The sequence below is a fragment of the Anser brachyrhynchus genome (assembly GCF_964034855.1).
Source record: "Anser brachyrhynchus genome assembly, chromosome: 16".
Classification (NCBI taxonomy): Eukaryota; Metazoa; Chordata; class Aves; order Anseriformes; family Anatidae; genus Anser; species Anser brachyrhynchus.
Window position 1 is genome coordinate 10,171,430 of NC_137734.1, and position 18,984 is coordinate 10,190,413.

At 43.4% G+C, this 18,984-nt stretch overlaps 1 long non-coding RNA gene across 1 annotated transcript in view; it reads left to right on the forward strand.

The window, feature by feature from the left end:
* The window catches only part of LOC308178636, a 99,265-nt gene that overhangs the window by 35,543 nt on the left and 44,738 nt on the right, over positions 1 to 18,984 (forward strand). The window contains exons 5-8 of the long non-coding RNA XR_013939862.1: positions 4,004 to 4,273; positions 4,916 to 5,112; positions 7,921 to 8,104; positions 10,853 to 10,979. This is a non-coding gene — a long non-coding RNA (uncharacterized lncRNA). The remainder of the gene's footprint in view (positions 1 to 4,003; positions 4,274 to 4,915; positions 5,113 to 7,920; positions 8,105 to 10,852; positions 10,980 to 18,984) is intronic.

The following is an 18,984-nucleotide window of genomic DNA, read 5'->3' on the forward strand; positions in this document are numbered from 1 at the left end:
TTTATTACAGGAAATATAATCTTCAACTTTAGACTTTATTTCATATGAAATCACAGGTCAAAACTTGCAAAATAGCAGGTCACCTGAGTTGTGGGGGAAAATTTAGGATAATCAACTAAATTTGTGCAAAATACTGGATCTGTTCCAATTCTCAAGAAAAGTGTTCTGAGGTCACAGAGGAGACAGTCATTTGGTTGTATAATTTTGTCATTCATAATGCAACAGCGTCATATTTAATAAAAAGGAGAGTGCATTAAGTACTTTTGCCTGATTAATACATTATACTTCAGTAATTACACCATGAACAAAATAAAAGATATATAGAAAACTTTCATTTTTTCTATTATTTTTAATGCTATTTTCTATCCTTGGAAAGACTGGGGTGATACCTGCTGCATTTTAGGGGTGACAAAGCAAAAACATGAATTGTGCTCTTTGATTTTAATGAAGTTGGGGCATTCAAAATCATTATTTTTGATTTATTTGGTAGTAAAAGGAATACCCCAAAGGCCACTCTTTCCTTCACTAGCACTCATATTTACCTCCTGACTTCAATAGGTTTTATTACAGTTTGAAACTGAGATTTTTTTTTCATTAAAAAAATCAGAAAATTGCAGAAAGAAAAGAAAAACTCTGGTACTTGTTCTATTTTTAACATTGGCAGTAGGTTTCATGCAGTAATAATGAGAGAGGAATTTGTAGCTAAAAATTTTAATTTGGTTTCTTATTTCTCTTTTCTGTCACTTCCACTGAAGAAACAGGCTTACAATATGTCTTTGCTTGCTTAATGCTATTGCTAATTGCCCAGTTGGGACTCCAAGAAACCATTAAGTGTCTATTGATTGTAATCAGCTTGTCTATGACAGATGAGGTTGGTTCTGTTATGTCCTTTTTTTCACTGACTGGTGCTACAAATTGAGGACTTTGTGCTCTCGCTGACTCTGACTTTCCTGCATTGACTCTCATACTTTTTTCACACTTTTCAGGTACTTTTTGTTATTGAGAAACTGGGTCTGTTGGATGGCTGTCCTGCAAGAATGGTACACCTAACCCTCTGTTTGTTTAACTCCTGAGCATCAGGGCTGTATGCTTCCTAATATTTCCTGTTGCTAGAGTTCAAATGTTTAGAAATTTCAGGTGGTGAAAATAGCGTTTTGGAGAAGTGATGGCTGCTGGGGGTTCTGCAGCTGTGTGAACCCATACCACCTCCGTGGGACCTGGGGTCTGCTCTAATGGTCACTTTTCCCAGGTAAAATATGACATTTAATATTTTTCTCCAGAATCATCACTGCTTTTGTGAGTCAAGGGGAGTCAGTCCAATTTGCTTCTTAGCTAAGCATGTCTTTGAAACTGTTTAATTCATGATTTTTTCTAGAAAGTGTGTCACATTCTCCCTACCCCTGGGGAAGGGTAAAAAGAGTCTGCTCAGCCTCCCTCTGGGTGGAAACCTAAAGCTCTGAGCAGTGTTTAGTACGTTGTCCAACAGCTAAAGAAATAGCTGTTAAGATAAAAATAGAAGTTGTTTACAAATAAAGATGAACTAACTTTGGATAAGTATGGTTTCACAAGCACAGCAGATGGTAGGACAGCAGAAAAGGAAAAAAGAAAAATGTGGGAAGAACAGATGCAGAGGAAAAATGAAGAGAAAGTTATCTTCTGGAGAAAACAACAACAAAAGCCAACTGAAATGTAAAAAGGATGTCTGAAGTGACAAAATGAGGAAAAACAAGCATGATGGCAGGTTGTTCGTGTTTCCTGCAACTGCCACTGGTGAGACCAGAGACCTTGGGATGTGACTTCGTCCAGGTGAAGGGAAAGACTGGAGCTCAGTAGCACAAATGGAAACAACGCTCCCTGGTCTGCAATGTGATAGTGATGGCATCTGCAGGCAATGCTGCTTTGTAACATCAGGCCAGTGAAATCTACCCAACTGGCAAACGTGTCCTGCTGGTACTCAATGCCGTGACTGCTGTTAGTGAACTGATGGGCACCACGTTTATTGCTGCCCCCTGTTCACAACTGTTACTTTTTGGTCTTTTCCAAATGGTCTGTTCAAATCCTAGTTTGCTGATCCTGAATGTGCCTTGTGTAAACCTCATCCTTTTCTGGCTATTTCCTCAAGAGAGACAACTGCTTGCCCTGCAGCCCCTTGTTTTCTATGCAGTTGAAAAATTGTTGTAACACATTGAGCTGCGAGATCAGATTTCGTTCCTGTTCGGGGGCTGCACAGGCTCTCGTGAGATGCCTTATTGATCCAAAGCACTTACAGTGACCTGCTGGACTCTGTAATATAAGGTCTGTCTGTGTCAAGGAAATGTTCCATCTGTATGTGCCATCCTGGAAACATCTCGATCACGTCAAGGTCAGTGCCAGCAGCTCAGCCCACAAAGCTGTCGCTCACGGGTCTCTTTGTATGATGCTGTCTCAAGCTGCATGGGGAGTGGGCACGGACACATATGGGTCTATGCAGAGGGCATGAAGCACATGCTAATCTCTAGCAGCTGAATGGTGACAAAAACTGGAGAGAGACCTGAATTTTTATAGCTGTGATTCAGATTTTGCTCTCAGCTCAGGGGCCATCCTTATCTTCACGGCGGCTGTAACATAAAGCTGGGTCTGGTCTCAGATGCTTAGTAAAGGCCAGTGTTAAATGGCCAGTGTTCAGCAAGGATCTGACTTGGCTAGGTAAGATCTGCTGCCTCCTGACAGAGGACAGCTTTCCCAGTGCAAACAGAAATAAATCCCCTTAGGCAGCTCAGGGACCCGGAGCAAGGCATGGGCTCTGCCTCTCCTCCAGCAAGCCGGCCCCACTTGTAAAGGGATACCCAGGGTTAGACACAAACAGCAACACCATGCACTCCTCCTCCTCCACACCAGGCCCTCTGCAACCCCCAAAGGGAAGGAGCGCATTCGCCATCTGCACAGCACAGGTGTGGGTCTCCATGCTGACACCCTGCACAACCTGGCAGGCCTCGCACACTGCCCCGATTGTTGTGCGGGCTGCCCCGCTGCGGCGCACAGCTGCAGGGCCGCGGCCATCTGCACGGGGAGGGGCGGCTGCAGCCGGGCATGGACAGGCCTTAGGCTTAAGTAGCAGCCATTCAAGAGCTGACATGAACTAATTTATGAGAAATTGTTTTTAGCAGGTGCTAACCTGTCTTGACCACAGATAATAGGGTAGTTGCTATTGGGAATCAAACCAAAGAGCCATAAAACCCTAATATCATTGCACAGTTTGCCGGAGAGCACAGCTGTTACACTGTCATCATTTCTCTCCGTAGAAGACACACCAATTCCTACTGAATTCCAGCCAACTAAATGCCAGGAATTAGAGCCATGCAATTACAGAGTAGCAATTGCCACTTCAATATTATTCAATTATATCTGTATGTGTGTGTGATTGTCTGGCTGCTGAATTGCCACATGCTCCTGACACCCACAGCGAATCTCTGTTCTTTGCTTACACACTCACTTCTACTTCTGTGCTAGAGCTAAACCAAAAAGTGAGCATTTTTCCCCTTCAATCTCACCAGGTACGTCTCTAATAAGACTTTTCAAAACTTTGCCAGTCACCTTCCGTAACAGCCTGAGGAATACTGTAGGGACATCTCTAGTAGCTGGATACAGGATATTGTATTTCTTAGTTTGTCCAGTTGAGTAATTGCTTGCAGTAGCTTTGTGGATTTGTACAACAGTTAGTTGGAAGGAAGAGAACGGCCAGTTGGGGAATCTAAATATTTGTAGGGTGACTTACAGGAGAACCAGTTTAAAATCAACAGGTCAGGGTTTGATTCAGTATCATAAATTAAATGCTTGGAGAGAATTTTTTGGGAGAAACAATGTTCAGCATTTTGAGTTCATTTCAAAAGCACTGTTTATTGATGCACCGTTTTCCACCATTAAAATAAAATGTTGCTTTATAGATTTTAGCTGCAAGATACTGTTGAAGAAAAGGATGAGAATCAAAACTATTAAACTCTCCCCTTGTTGTCTGTTATTCTAGAGAAGGCATTGCTGGAGGAGGTGCTCTTCAACAGCACTATAGAGCTGGATCAGCGAGCTCAGTTCTCACCTTGGAAATCATCTGTCTGCATCAGGTAGCAGCAGAGAGCTGAGCCTGGAGAGCAGCTTGCTTGGGCAGCAGCCTATGCTGTGAGTGGTGAACTCTGCTTGTCAGCCTGGCATCTTTCACTAACACCAAATTTGCTGTGAGGATGAAAAAATGAAGTTAGAATGCAGCTGAGAGTGAGCATATGTTGGAAGTTCAGCTTAGGTAATGCAATAAGCTCTTCAGGAGTGGATTCTCTTTCTTCACAATGTAAATAAATACTCACGATAGCCCCAGACATATTCATTTTCTTGCAATTCTCCCCCTTCCTTATCGGAGGTGGTGTCCCGTGCATTATTGACGCAAGCTCATTTGTGAGACTGTGCTCTTGTCCATATGTGCAAGTCACTTAATAAGATGAGAAGCAATGTGTAAAATAACAAGAGTGTTGATGTAAAGTTCTCAAATGGCCAGCACTGGGATTAATAGTTAATGGCCTATTGACACAGAATATTTATTGATGAGCAATGCAAGAGTTCCAGTAACACCAGTACTGGGTTGTTTTGGAGGGCTGCATGCTTTTTTTTTTTTTTTTTTTAAATCATCATTTGATTGGCAAAATGCAAAATGTATGTTATTGTGTCTGTTATGGAGTCTCTTACTATGGTTTTGGGGAAGTGTTCACTTTGAAGGAAACGATCTGAAGTAAGAAAAGACCCTTTAAAATCGTAGCAGTTTTTTGAAAGACCTGATGGGATTGTTACAGCTAATAACTCCTTTAGACTTGCTTGATAAGATAATTACAAGGAAAATCAAATTTTGTGCTTTGGGGTATAAATTGATCAAAAAAATCTTTCCCTTGCACAGCTGTCTAGTTAAGTATTCAAAATGCAAATGCATGAGCTTGGGAGTTAGTGTCATTTCCCCATCCTTGGAAGCATCGGTGGCAGCCAGCAGGAGCAGCAGAGTGGACCAGCGCCATCCCCACACTGTGTCACCAGGGGCAGGAGCAGCCCAGATCCAAGGGAGGCAGCAGCTGCGGCTGTGGTGGCTCTTCAGAGGAGGTAAGATGATTCCTTCTGCCTAGGTTCCTCCTGGTCAGTCTGAATCTGGTCACCAGGAACAAGCAGTGACCCAGTGCATGTCCTGTGGGACTCAATTTCTTTCTTGGACTTGCTGGGAAGTGGCACAAAGTCAGAATTTGACTGTTTCGAAAGGAAGCCAGCACCACATTTTTTTTCCTCCCCCAGACTGGCTAATGTAAAGAGCATAATTTTGAAACTGAAAAAGCAGACCTGCTCCAGTTGGAGAATCCCTGCCCTAAGTTACAGGAGACCTTAAGATGTGATAAATTGGTGGTGCTTCAGCATGCCCAAATTCAGGTATGGAATATGCATGGTTGTGCTCAGGAAAAGAAACCAAAAAACTCTTTACAGCACAGCATCAGATCAACATCAGATCTGCTCTGCTGCTGCCAGCGTCATCCCACTGATGTGTGCTCCCCATGCAGGCACCTGGAGCCACAGGCTTCAGCTGCTCCAGCCCTGCAGCTCTCCTGAGCACCAACACCATGATTTCTGAGGAGAGCGTGTGAGTTAGCAACAACTGAGCTTGACTCTCTGCTCCCAAACTGGAGATTAAACTAATTGTGTTTCTGTGCTAACTGAGCAGATTTGACCCAGACTTGACTAAATGAGCTGGATTGAATGGGTGAAGTTTTAGAACAACTCTTCCAAGATCACCAATTCCTTGGGGGAAATGTTCCCTAGACTAGTTTTTAACAGCAGTGCACTTTACACAAGTCTTTACAACAAATTTCTCCCAGGATAAGTAGTCAACAGAGCTGCTGACTCCAAAACTACCTCCATGTAAATAAGGCAATGTGTTTTAAATAAAACTTAGTGCTCTACAAGAGGCAGAGGGCTGATAGTGGCTGGGATGGGAAACACAGTGAAAAATCAGCTCCCATTCCCCAAATGATTCTGTGGGTGCTGGTCAGGACTGCAGCAATGTGTACTTCGTACTGTCCTGATCACTTAAATAGATTCATTATCTTTACAGCTGATGTATATATTTCCTGACTGATTCCTACAGGAATTCCTATATGTGCTACTGTTTCAAGCAAAACAAACAAAAAGAAAAAGGCAGTGAGAAAAGACAGGCTCATTTACTGCACTTAGAAGAGTGTACTGGCACACTGCTGTGGGCAGGAATGCCAGTACTGATATATACGTGCATGGATGTAAAGCAAATATAACCTTATAGATGCAGATGCATGAGTGCTAACAGAAACTCACCTATACATACACAGATTTTACAAATCAACAAGTATATGTATACACCCATGTGCCAGTCTGAATAAAACAGTGTGATTTATGCTCACTCTTGCTTACAGACAGGTACTCGTGCCCTTCTACATGTACACAAACATGTATGCAGATGCCACACAGTTTTAGACCACATAGCACACGGACATCTGTTGGTGAGTTCTGGGCAAAACAGGTACCAGCGAGCTGACCTCTAAGTCTGGGCAAGTGAGCTGAAACCTAGAAGTAGCAAGGCTGGGGCTTTTAATGAAGTGAATGAGAAATGAAAAAAGAGAGTTTGAAAGTGCCTGGTGCTGTAATACATAATTGATGAGACTCCAAGCAGGGCTTCAGTGTCTAATAAATTATTAAACACTGACTCATTAGGGAAAGATTTCATTATAGGATAATTTAATTAAATGATAGGCAAAAAGAGGAAAGAGCTTTAAGGGACTGAGTCCTTCTGTTTTTTTCCACTGTGACACTGATGATTTAAAGACAGAGGAGGTGAGAAATGATCCTGGAGGTGGGAAAGTTATTTACTGTGATGCTGGGCGCAAGAGGTCTGATCTCCGTTTCCTCAACATTTCCATTTTCATATACCAAAGTGGCCATGGGCTTTTGTTGTGCTGGTTTAAAGGCATTTTGTAGGCATTTCCCTGTTGTAAGACTGCTGACACTGCAGGGCAGCTGAGAGTTGACCCCGGTGATGCTGTCCCCAGTGGTGGCAGAAATGAGGTTAATGGCCGTGGCCCCTGGAGCCTGCAGGGGTGGGGTTGTGGCTGAGGTCTGACTTCACTCCCTGGAGCTCTGGTGGGACAAAGATGGGGTGACTGCTGGGTCCCTCAGGAGTCGCTTGGGAGCCACCACCCTGCTCCAGGGAACAAGAGTGCATCCAGTCTCAATTTTCAATCCTTATGAGGCCAGAGGCTTTGAGCTGAGCTAGGTCTCCCTCTGAGCAGGACAGGGGGTCCAGGTGCTGATGCCAGCACCATGGGCTGCCTTCAGCCAACTTCCATCTCTGCCCAGGGCACCCACGCGTTATCCTTCAGAGGAATTCACATCCCTTTAATTTGTCACTGTCAAGTGTATTTGGAAGGCAGTGTACAAGACAAGGGCCTGAAGTGGTGTAGCTCAGTTGGCATCACCAGCCTGGAGAGCAGGAGCAAGAGAAGTCAGGTCAGCACTGCTCAGCAGCTCAGGTGGGTTTGGACCCAAGGGGCTTTTTTGTTTCTTCCCATTTAAAAAGAATCAAGATACCATGTAAATCACTGCAGGCAGATTGAAGGGACAGATAGTCCTCTGCTTAATGCTGAGCAGCAGTGAGGAGGCTCTCTGGGGTAGAGCCAGGGTGTGCTGCCATGATTCCTTTGGGTTCTGTGCTACCTGCCCTGCACTGAGCCCCTGGTCACCCTATGAACAATTGCAGAAAGCTGGGGCAGGGAAAAGAGAGCAAGCGCTTCACATCTTTCCATGCTGTGGAGGGGAACTATGTTTTCATTTGACAGTTTCAACATTAGGACAAAATCTGTAGAAAGAGTATCATTTTATTCTGTTTTCCTACAGGGTGCTTTTTACCCAGATGAGTTTATTGCTCCATCTTGGCTAGGTAAGGACATCAGAAAGGGGCGGCTGGGAGGAGACAGCGGTCAGGTCAGAGAAATCCTCAGGACAGCAGCAACTGTGAGCTGAGCACCCCAGGGGGACTTTCTTCTGCATCTGTGGTTCATCTCTGCCTGTGCTGGTGAAGGTTAGTGAATCTCACTGAGTTCTTTGCTCCCTCTTTTTGCTTAAACAAGGTCTGAAACAAGCATATCTACAAACCTGTTGGGTTATTTTTTTGCTTTGCTTGGGACTGTGAGTGGGACAGTTGCCCAGCTGCTCTCTCTGCACAAGGAGGTTTTCAAGATGGAACAGACAAGGTCAGGTGCATCCAAACTGATAAATAAAACAAGAACTTCCAATATGACAAGCATAGCAGAAGCAGAAAATTCTCATTTCCAAGCAGCTACATTCAGTATCTATTTTACTTTGGAAGGATGCATGCAGCTGTCTAACATTTGCTCGAGCCCTCAGTTTTGGGCCCCATTTCAATTCCTTCAGGCTTTCCTAGAACCAAAGTATGTCTGCAAAGTAGGCTAAATTAAGACTAAAGTTTTGCAAAAGCTGTAGGGTTACTGCAAAACCAATAACACTTAATGTATTTATTTCTTTATTTGCGTAGTGCAAAGATAAAGAGGACATAAAAAAATCTTTTCAGTTGAAAGAATCTGTTCATTTATTCACCAGGAAAGCAAGGTGAAGGAAGGAAAGATGAATGCAGAGGTGACAAAGGCACATGGGGCTGCATTAATAAAAGGGCAGCCAGGAGGTTGGAGAAAATGGTTATTTTCCTCTGCTCCATGCCTCCTGAAGTGAAATGCTGGTTCTGGGCTCCCCATTTCAAGACACTGATAAACTGGAGGGCATCCACTGTGAAGGGCCTCTAGGATGGTCAGGAGGCTGGAGCAAGCAGCTGGGTGAGAGCTGTGAAAGGCTAATGGGCATCTTAATTGCTTCTAATTACCAGGCTGTTCATAAGGACTGTAACGGGTAATTTTATCCTTCCAAGGGTATTTCTGGCAATCAGATTGAAATAAAATGCTCAACTAGATGTGGTTCTTAAGTGAAGAGTAAATGGGAAAAATACCTTTCTCTTTTATCATGAGAAGAGAATTCATAAATATAAGCTCCTACTTAACTGCAGTCATTTGCCAGCAGACTATCCACAGCTCTTCCCTAGAAATGCTGATCTTTTTGGGGTGTTTGTTTGCTAGTTGTGACAGAAAAACAGGAAATGGCTGGGATTTTTTGCTGGAATGCAACCCTGTGGTGAGTGTGGTCAGAAATTTGGGAAGTCACCCAGAAATGCCAACTTTTTATTATTACTCAGAAAAGAGAAAGCCAAGGAAAAAAAAAGCCCGTCAGACAAAGGAGAAATCTGACAACATCTGTCTCTTTAAAATCACCTATAATTGCCTGAGAGAAAGGAAACTGGTCCAAAAAGCACTTATGTGCACTGTGAGAAGAGAGAATTCTGTCTGAGACTGACTGTGTCAGCTTCGCTTCAGAGTCTCATTAGATCCTGGCACAAAGTTGAGAATAAACATGAAAAAAAAAGACAAAAGACTTAGAAAAAGTATTTTCTGCAGAGAAAGTCAAAACCAAGCTATTTCATCTAAAAAAAAAAAAAAGTGAGAGATGATAGAAAGTAGGAGCTGTTGGCTTTCTGGCAGAGCCTGTTCAGGTAAGCATGGAAGCTGCTGCTCTGCTAAGGTGGGGAGGCTCTAGGAGACTTGTAGCAGCCAAAGGGCTGTCAGATATATATAAAAAAAGAAGTTTTGTAATTGTACCTGAACCTGTTTTAACTCCTGTTCAAAATTTAGGAACCTACTCATAAACCTGGTAAGTCCCTTTAACTGGAGGCCTGGGAAATGAAGCTGGGATGCTTAATTTCAATAGATAAGCAAGTAAAAAACAATTAAGCAAAGATATGATGGAACAGATAAAGCAGATCACAAAATTGACAAAAAATAATGTATTCCAAATCATATTCTTGAACTGTCTTGGAGCAGCCTGACGGATGCTCATTAATTCCATGACTTTTGAGTGTTGTTCACTGGTAAACTGGCTGAACTTGGTGCTAGGTGCTTTGCACAGAAACACGGTCTCCTTAATCTCTGAAGAGCTCAATCTTTAGCGTTATATTTTCTTCCCAGTCTCTCCCTGAACGAATTTAAAATTCCTTTTCTTCAAATGTTCTTTGAGGGATCTTTACCTCTGAGCATTTCTTGCTACTGTGTACAAACTATCTGTGATAAGAATGTGGCTAGATGTGATGGGTCACATCTTCCTTCCCCTGGATGACAACGAGCATCAACCATTTCGTTTCAGAAAGGAGAACAGACACTCCCATTCTTATCGATGTCAGACGAATTACTTTTCTGGTTACTTTTACTTACTCTCAACAACAATTTTGGAAACAAGACAGTCAATGAAGCTTAAAAAAACTGTCTTAACAATGGAAATTAATATTTTGCATGACTGCCCAAATGCAGCATTTGCTCACTTCTAAGAATTCAGTAACAGCGCTACAAACAGCTCCTGAAATCCCCCAGTTTTATGCTGTGAATTTTAAATTTCCAAAGATTTATATGTTTGGCTTAGCCTGCAAACATGCTTAGAAGCTGATGGTCTTTGTTTTGCAGAGTGAGCAGAAAATTTTCTAAGGAAAGGTGTTTCTGAGGAGTGTTTCAGGGAGATCTGAAATCCTGTGGATTGTCTGTCCAACTGATGGATCAGGCTTTTCATCTGGGATGAGGAAGAAAGAGGTCTGAAATGGTTAAAGAGGAGGGATAGAGGCTAAGAGAAGTACTACCCCCATTACTCAGGCTTTGCAAACATTCACATTTGGCTGTACATGCACAAGACCAATTTTTTTTTTTCTCATTTACCCCAGAATAAATCTGGAGCGAGTCTACAAGTGTCCACAGCTACCTTCTTGCTTCCAAACCAGTCTGTTCTTGTATTTTTTGCCCTTCTCCCCAGCTCAGACCATCCTCACAAGGCTTTGCACCACAGCCCAGGTAAGCCTTTACCTACCACTTCTGCAAATTCTAGTTACAGAAGAATTAACATTCATGCTGGCACTCCTTCCCAGGGCTCATCACTGCAGTGATGTTGGCATTACAGCTTGCAGACTACATTTTGCCTGGCCATCCTGGTGACAGGGGATTACTGCAGCTGAGCTGGAGTGGGCACAGATCTCCAGAGCCAGGCTGGCAGGAGTGTAGTGGTGGCACGTGGTCCTGGCAAGGCAGATGTCACAGCTTCCAGGTCCACCAAGCTCTCTCACCCTGTCACTGAACTTGCATGAAGGTTATGTGGGAACCCTGTTCCTCAGTGAAACTGGTTTCAGGTGTAAATGCCCTTTTCTGCCTTCTGTTAGCTGAATACTGGGATATTCTTTGATCCTTAATGGCAAATAACTAGAAGAGAGTTTTATCTGATGGTCATTTGAAAAGCTTTAGATAACTAATTTTTTTTCCTGTCACTCCCACAGTTTCATTCAGTGATCTTTAGAAGCTATGTCACCATCTCCTGCCTGAATTTCTCCAAATATAAACCACAGAAGTCTCCCAGACATGCTATGAAATTCACTGATTGCTTAAAACTTGCCTGGAATTGTCCTTTGCACCCATGGCACCTTTTGAGCCAAAGGCCTCAAGCTACCTTGCACATATTACATCTCCCCAAGGCCTGGAAGTCAGGCAAAGAAGATTGATTCAAAAGGTGTGAGGGCGGGACAGACAGACGCACATCTCAGCAGTGCCATCACCTGAACAAACGTGGGGTACTGGGGGCAGGTTATTGCGGAGGGGAGGTTGGTGGGCAGTCTGTGCCTGTCGTGCCCCGCAAGCAGCACAGGACCTTGTGCTTCTGCTGGAAAGGTCTGATGGCGAGGTGCTTTTTACGGCAGGGAGAAGTGACCACAGCCCGCTGTGGAGGGTGTTGTTGACATTCTTCCCCAGAGCCAGCCGCCCTACACCGAGGTTTGATAAATAGACTCTGCAAAGCCTTGAGAAATTTTTTGGGTGGAAGTCGTGGTGGCAGAGTAGTCTTTAACATTATTATTCTTCGTTGTTATCATAATGATTGTTTTGAAAGATTTGACTTGCTGTTTTTCAAAGAGATTTTCTATCTGATATGCAGAAATCCACCCCGAGGGGGAGGAAGAGCCCGCTCAGTGAAAGGCTCCCAGTTACAGCCCAGGGCAGAGAAAAGCCCCTCTTTTATTTTGCTAGTCTACCTGCTTTGCAGGCTGATGACTTGAAGGGATTTAAAACCTCTCTGTCTCTCCATTTCAGAGGTGAAACATTGGGCTTTTTTTTCTCGCTGTGACCTCCAGGAAGCTTGGCACATTCCTTAAGTAAGATTGACCCCAAGTTCCTTTTTCTGATGTTTTTGGATTAAGCCCGTCTTGGCATTCATGCAGGCTATGATACAGCCAGCATTCCCCAACTGTGATAGTTTGTCATGGGTCAGCACAAGTGAAAGTCTGTTCAGCAGAAGGTCGCAGTGTTGCAGCAGGGCTTCCTGCAGATTAATACTGAAATAAGTTAAAGCAAGAGGAGGGGAGCAAGTCTGAGGAGGTTGAAACCCTGTGGGTGCTGCAGACCGTCCCTGATGTGCTGCGACACTTACGCACACTCTGAAATGCATTAAGAGCTGGTTTATGAACAGAACATCTCTTGGGTATTTCTGGCTCCCTCGCAGACTGCACAACTCCCCTGTTGTCCCATGCTGGACTGTGCAGAGTGTATTTCTGTGACACAGGCTGTTGCTTCCAGAGATGTTAAGGCCAATTACACATCTTCCATTAATCACCTAAATTCTCAGCTTGCTAACCATAGCTTTATTTCTAATTGAAATCAGACAAAGGAAGCTGGAAGTGCAGGAATAAATGCTGCCTGGAGTACAGCAGGAGGCACTGCTGTCTCGTTGTGGGAAGATCAGAGGTCTGAGATCTCATCTCTTTGTTGGTGAACCAGGTATGGGGCCTGTGAGACCCCAAGGAATGCATTTGTGGCACTGTACTAGAGGCAGATAGTAAACTTAGATTCATGGATCTTAATCTCCCTTGAGTAGTGCTTGATTCTGCTTAGATAAGTGTATATCATAGCACTGATAAATTCATAGCATCTTGTACTCCAGCTGACACTAATTATGATTTCTACAGGTTACTGGTGAATGTGGATATATCTATGGTTTCCCCCCCCCCTCCCTTTTTTATACTTGATTGAGAAGGTTGCAAGAGTTTTAGGGGTTTAATTTATTTTCTGCCCATCAATATTTCTAAGTTAAGAAACTCAGAACAGTGTCATGAACAGTTTTATGGCTTGATGGTTAGATTTGGGAAGAGGTTTTTTTTTTTGATTTAGAGAACTTGGAGTCATTACATTTTATCTGAGCAGTGAAAGTTCTGGATCTTTAAAAAAGAAATTCTTTCTTCATTCACCACTGGAATTACTGCTGTTCTAAAAAAATAAAAAAAAATTGAAGCTTGGGAATTCTGAGTAAAAATCTCATTTATGCTATAGTTTCATTCTCCCCCAGTGTTGCCTCTTCCTCCTGACCCTTTCCAGCACCTTCCATCCCAAGAACACTTCTAAAGCAGAGGTACATACATTGGTGACCACTAAGTTATGTAGATCTACTCTGGTCAGCCCTGGACTGCAGAAGGTGAAGCACTCCAAGAGCTCTTAGTGTTTCAAGTGTGGTTACCACTAGTGGAAAATACTGAGACTGACACAGATACGGCAGCCTAATCTTGTCCCTGAGCAAAATCAAGAGCTCTGAACAGGGACTAAAGAGACGAGAACTGAGTTTCTTTTATTATAGGCTTACTGTGGCTGAAGGCAGGTCTGACAATAAAGCGCAGGCTTTATTTGGGATGGCCGGAAAGATCTGTCACAGGATCTTGTTGTCAGCTGCAGGGGTAGCTTGGGCAAAAGGATCGTCAGGCCGATGGGGAAGTGCCCCAGGTTTGGAGGCACTGGAGCAGTTTGGAGCAGGACTTGCTAGCAGAAGTAGAACGAACAAATGAGTCCAGGTGCCAGAGAGCTGAGGGCTGGATATTCATAAATGGAAAAATACAAAAACATTCAAAATGCAGCATTAAGAGGAACCTTAAGCAACCACTTGCTGGGCCAAAGTTAGAGTTAGCCACCCCTGGGACACCCTGCCCTTCCAGGAGCCCTTCCTTTGCAGGCAAATGCAGTGGCATCATCATTAATTTTCTTGCTGTGGCTCACTTTGGTTGAACCATTGCAAAGTGCCTTTTGTGAGCTTCTTCAGAGTTTTGATTTTTGTAAAATAAATTTCCAGGATAGGCCATATTTCATACGAAAAAACAGAGCAGAAGAAGGAGTGGAATCAGTGGAGTGGAGCGGAGTGAGAAGAGAGCTCTAAAACTCCAGAGACCTTTCAGTTACTTTTAGCTGTCCTAACAGGCACAATAAATAGCTATCACAAGCCCTGTTTTTCACCCCTCACTAAGTATTCCGGTCCAGCTGTAGTTATTGATGGTGATTCTGAAGCTGAGCAAGACTTCACCATTTGTAGCACTTGAGTAAGTCAGTGAAAGAATAAATGCAGAGCTGAGTCTGCTAGACAGAGTACAAACCATAGCCAAGAAAGCTGCACTTTTGGCTCCAAATGTTATTTTCCAACCCCCTCCATAAGTCAGAGACTTGCCAGATCCCCATTTAGCTTCTTAAATTATTGTATGTAACACCTGAAATCAAATGTAGACATGACTTTGTCTTTAAGCAGGGAGTCAGGTTTAAAATTATGGCACCTAAGAGCCAAGGGAAATTTTCTAGGTGCTAAATTTGGCTCCGGAGCTGCCATTTCCCAGCACAGCAGAATAGTTCACCCCAGTCCAGGAGGTCACAGCAAAGCATGAAGGTGTTAATGTAAAACACCAAAACGACAGCCTTCTTGATTTATGGAGCTGACTTTGCTTTCTAGGAACTAAGAACAAGATTCATTAGAGACGAAGATGGAAAAATAGCTTACATGTTTTTTATGTCACGAGGCTTGGATATGCAGTTTGTTGCCGCCACTGGTAGTTGAGGACACCGCAGATGAGATGTTTTGTGGTGGTTCATGGAGGATCCACGGACTGTGGCACTGGCAGGACTGGAGGGGCTCTACCAGGCAGGCAACAAGGAAGAAGAAGGACTAATGAGGCTGTGAATATGTATATATGCTAATAGAGGCACATGGGCCTCTGTGGAGCAAAAGTAAATGGAGCATAAGCTTGTCTCTGTTGACAGTCTCCAGGACAGAAGTGCTCCTGTTCTCAGCATCTCCCTTTGCTGCAGAGGTCCAGGATGGTTGTAGCTCCAGCATGGCAGGCGTACCTGCAGTTGTTGGGGTCTCCAGCTGGTGAAAAGCCTCAGGCATGCACTTACTGTAAGGGAGCGGGCAGTGCAGGGCAAGGAAGGACAGATAACAGCACTCCTTCCCACATGAGCATCAGTCTTGTCCTGGGTGCTTTACGCCACAGGACGAGAAGTTGTACTGCTCCAAGGTCTCTCCCCATTATTCCTATTAAAACTATTGCAGTCCTGATGGCTTTATCTATTGAAGGGCTCTGTGATCCTGAAATACGGCAGAAAAGGGGGAAAAACACACAGATCAAAGCCTGCATTTGAATGATGAGAGAGCAGGTAAATAGGATATTTAAGCATTCCTGCTGTTGCACAGGGATGAGTCCTCTCATGCCCTGGATGGCAGCCTGATGCTGTAGAGCTGCTGTAACTGCAAGCTCCTGAGGCTCTGACCTCAGCCACAACAGGGAAGAAAAAAAAAAAAGCCCTAGAAAGAGTTTTCCTGCCATAGATCCTCCTCTGCCCTTGGTATCCGTAAGTTATGGTGGATGACCGCAGTGTGAAGGTAAACCTTGCGTTGACATGGAGAGTGATGAATAGTTTCTATCCTGAAATCCAATCTCTGAAATTGATTGCACCATCACAGTAAATCCATTACTGGAGCAACCCATTTTACCAATACCACATTTCAATAATTTATTTCAGAATAAAAGGCTTTTTAAAGTATCAGATGAAATTAAGACCAGTTCTTTGATACCTGTAAATACTGGAAACCCTGCTTCAGATGGAAGTGTCATAGATACTTCCTGAAAGCAAAATTATATTTCATATAGTGAACAGAGGAGGGGGAAGGTCTAGGTGAAAGGGGAGGTATCTCATTCAATATTAGCAAGGATAACTAGGATTCGTATCAGCTTCTTAATTCTTCTTGTTAAGGTTTTCAGTTTGTAGCTATCTGTAGAACTGGTTGTTTAGCTCAGATATTATCTGTGGATAGCTCTTAGGAGTCTATGTGTTCCTCAGGAAAGCATCACCTACAGGTCCATTAGATTTTCACAGTCCAAAAGCTGCTTTCTAATCCTACATGCATGTGTGTGTTGGCCCGGGTGGAGAAACCCAGCCTATGAGAGTGTTGAACAGCATCAAGTGAGCCCAGAGGCTGGAGACAGACGGATGGTCTGTCCTCAGCGTGCCTACAGGCTGCCTGCAGGGCTGGCCTCCAGGTCGTGTGCCTAGGTGATACATCGCCGAGTCACTGGGAACTTAAGAAGGTAAAACTGAGACAGTACTCTTCGTTTATGGGTCAGTTTTATCTCCTTTTGAGCATTTTCAGATGTAAGACTCTTCTAGCTGATGAGATGATGATTTGTAGAGTTCTGTGCCTTTTCCTGTAGGACTTGTTTTGAGATAAAACAATTTGAAAGGAGCAGCAGAACCCTGTCTGGGCATACACCTCCCCACTGCAATTGCAAACATTGCTTCAAAAAGAACTCACAGCCTGCTGAGAATAGGCTCTCCCTTCTGATGAGAGCATCCTTTTTTAACAGTTGGTCCCTGGTTAGGACACAACACACGAACCAAAGGCTGTGCTTATAACCACGGCTATTACCCCGCACTATGGCCGCACTCTGTACTGCACCCCTTGTCCAGGCAGAGTGGCGCTGACCTGTTGTAAAGCAGCTGGGGCTGCGTTTAAGGCAGTTGGAGGCTTCTGTGTTTGCCTTGTGATGCTCTGCAGCTTTCAGGGCACTGGGTAATGGGATCTAGGTTTAGGAAGCTGAAAGAAGGAAAAATGCGAAAAAGAGATATATTCCCATATTTAATAAACACGTACCATTTTATCCTCCATCTTCTGCCTGTTTACAGTACAAATAAAATGATCTGCCCTTGGTGTGACATTCCTTGCATTTTTACATCAGCTTAACCCTGGAAAAGCTTAATCCTGGTTTAATGGTCTTTTAATAGAAGTGGTCAGTAGTTTGGTAAATGTTTAAGTGACAGGTTGACAGACGTGAAGTTAACACTGTAATCCTGGCTGCAGGCCAAATGGCTACCAAGCTGGTTTTTCTTTAAACCTGATAGTGGGGCATTTATTTCCAGCTCAGCCTCAGGTTAGAAGAGATGGCTTAGGCAGCAAAGTTTGCTCTGAATATTTACAGGTGGAAAGTGGCTCTTGCACTGGGTTGTCAAGAGTTACCTTTGGGTGGTGTGAAGCATTTCTATCCTAAACCTTTGACAGACAATTTCCTTTTCCTCTGCAGAATGTAATAACATTATTACAGGCAGGTTTGAACTCTCTGTAGAAAGATTGTTTTTCTCTTGAACCCTATAGACTTTCTCTGTAGGTGATTGCTATAATATCAAGAACTCCAGAAGCAGAGTACTATATGGAAATTTCACAGAGGAAGCAGGTAATTATAATTATTGTACAGAACAGCATCTCTACCCACCAAACATCTTGAATACATTTCTCACAAAATCAGGTGTACGTTTAGAACTGAGCCTTTGTGGCAAAGCCTGGGCTGTAGAGCTGAAGCCCTTCTGTAAAGCTGAACCCAGATGCCTCCACATCTTGTCACCTCCCCGAGCCAGCTCCTGCCCTGACTCTGTCAGCTCCCTCTCTGGCTGTGCCAGTGCAAGTAGCACACAGCAATGCTCATGCAGCCAAGGACCAAAGTGAAACGAGTTAAAAGAAAAAGACTGATGCCTCAGACTGCCTTCAAGCCCAGTGCAGTTCTTGGAAGAGATAGATGTAGAGCTCAGGCTTTGCAGAGGCACTGAACATCCCTTTCTCCCTCTGTCCTGGTGTCCAGATGCCTACAGGAACGCTGCAGCAGCCCTGTAACCTCTGACATGCCATCACTTGATTTAATGCATTTCTTATGTCAGTAGTTCTCTGAGAAGGATTGAAACAATTTCTTTTATGTTCCAGACTGTATTTTGCTTAGGTTGACCTGTTAAACAGTAAGTTTTAATTTTATGGGAACAGTTTCTCGGCTTTTTGGGGGGAAGGGTCCAACAGATTCTTTACTTGCTACCAGCTTACGTGGGAAGCAGTGAGGTAGTATGAGCAGATGGCTCAAATATAATTCAACTGCTAAAAGAAACTTTATATTTTTTTAAATTTACACACCATATTTTTTAGCTATGTTTTATATTCCCCTTCATTTTGGAATTTTCCCCGCTAAGATTTTTGTTATATGTTCAGTGTGTGTGTGTATGTTTGAATATATGTGTGTATATAAAGTATGTTCAGCTTGGAATGACCTATTCACAGAGGGATAGCTTTGAAAAAAGTCTCTCCCCATGATTGACAGTTGTGCTCAGACCGTGGGGATTATGGGGGATCAATGAGGATTATCTCATTTACTTTCATTAACCCTTGAGTTTACTTTGCTGGGTTTCTTCCACATGCCACTCAGCTGAATGTTAACAGTTTCTTTTAGCCATCAGCTGTGCTGCCAAATTCAAAGACTCTTTTTTAAAGATGTGTTTCAGTGCTCTAAAGTGGTTAGACATAAAAAGAGACTGTTAATGTTAAGTACCAGTAAGAATTGATGCTCTGCACTGCTATTAAAAACCTGTTTCAAAATTTATCCATACTATCAAATTATTCCATCTTGATAGAAACAGAAATTTAACTCTTATAGGTGTTTTCTTCCTGACATCCCACAGTTTCTTTTTAGGAACTTTT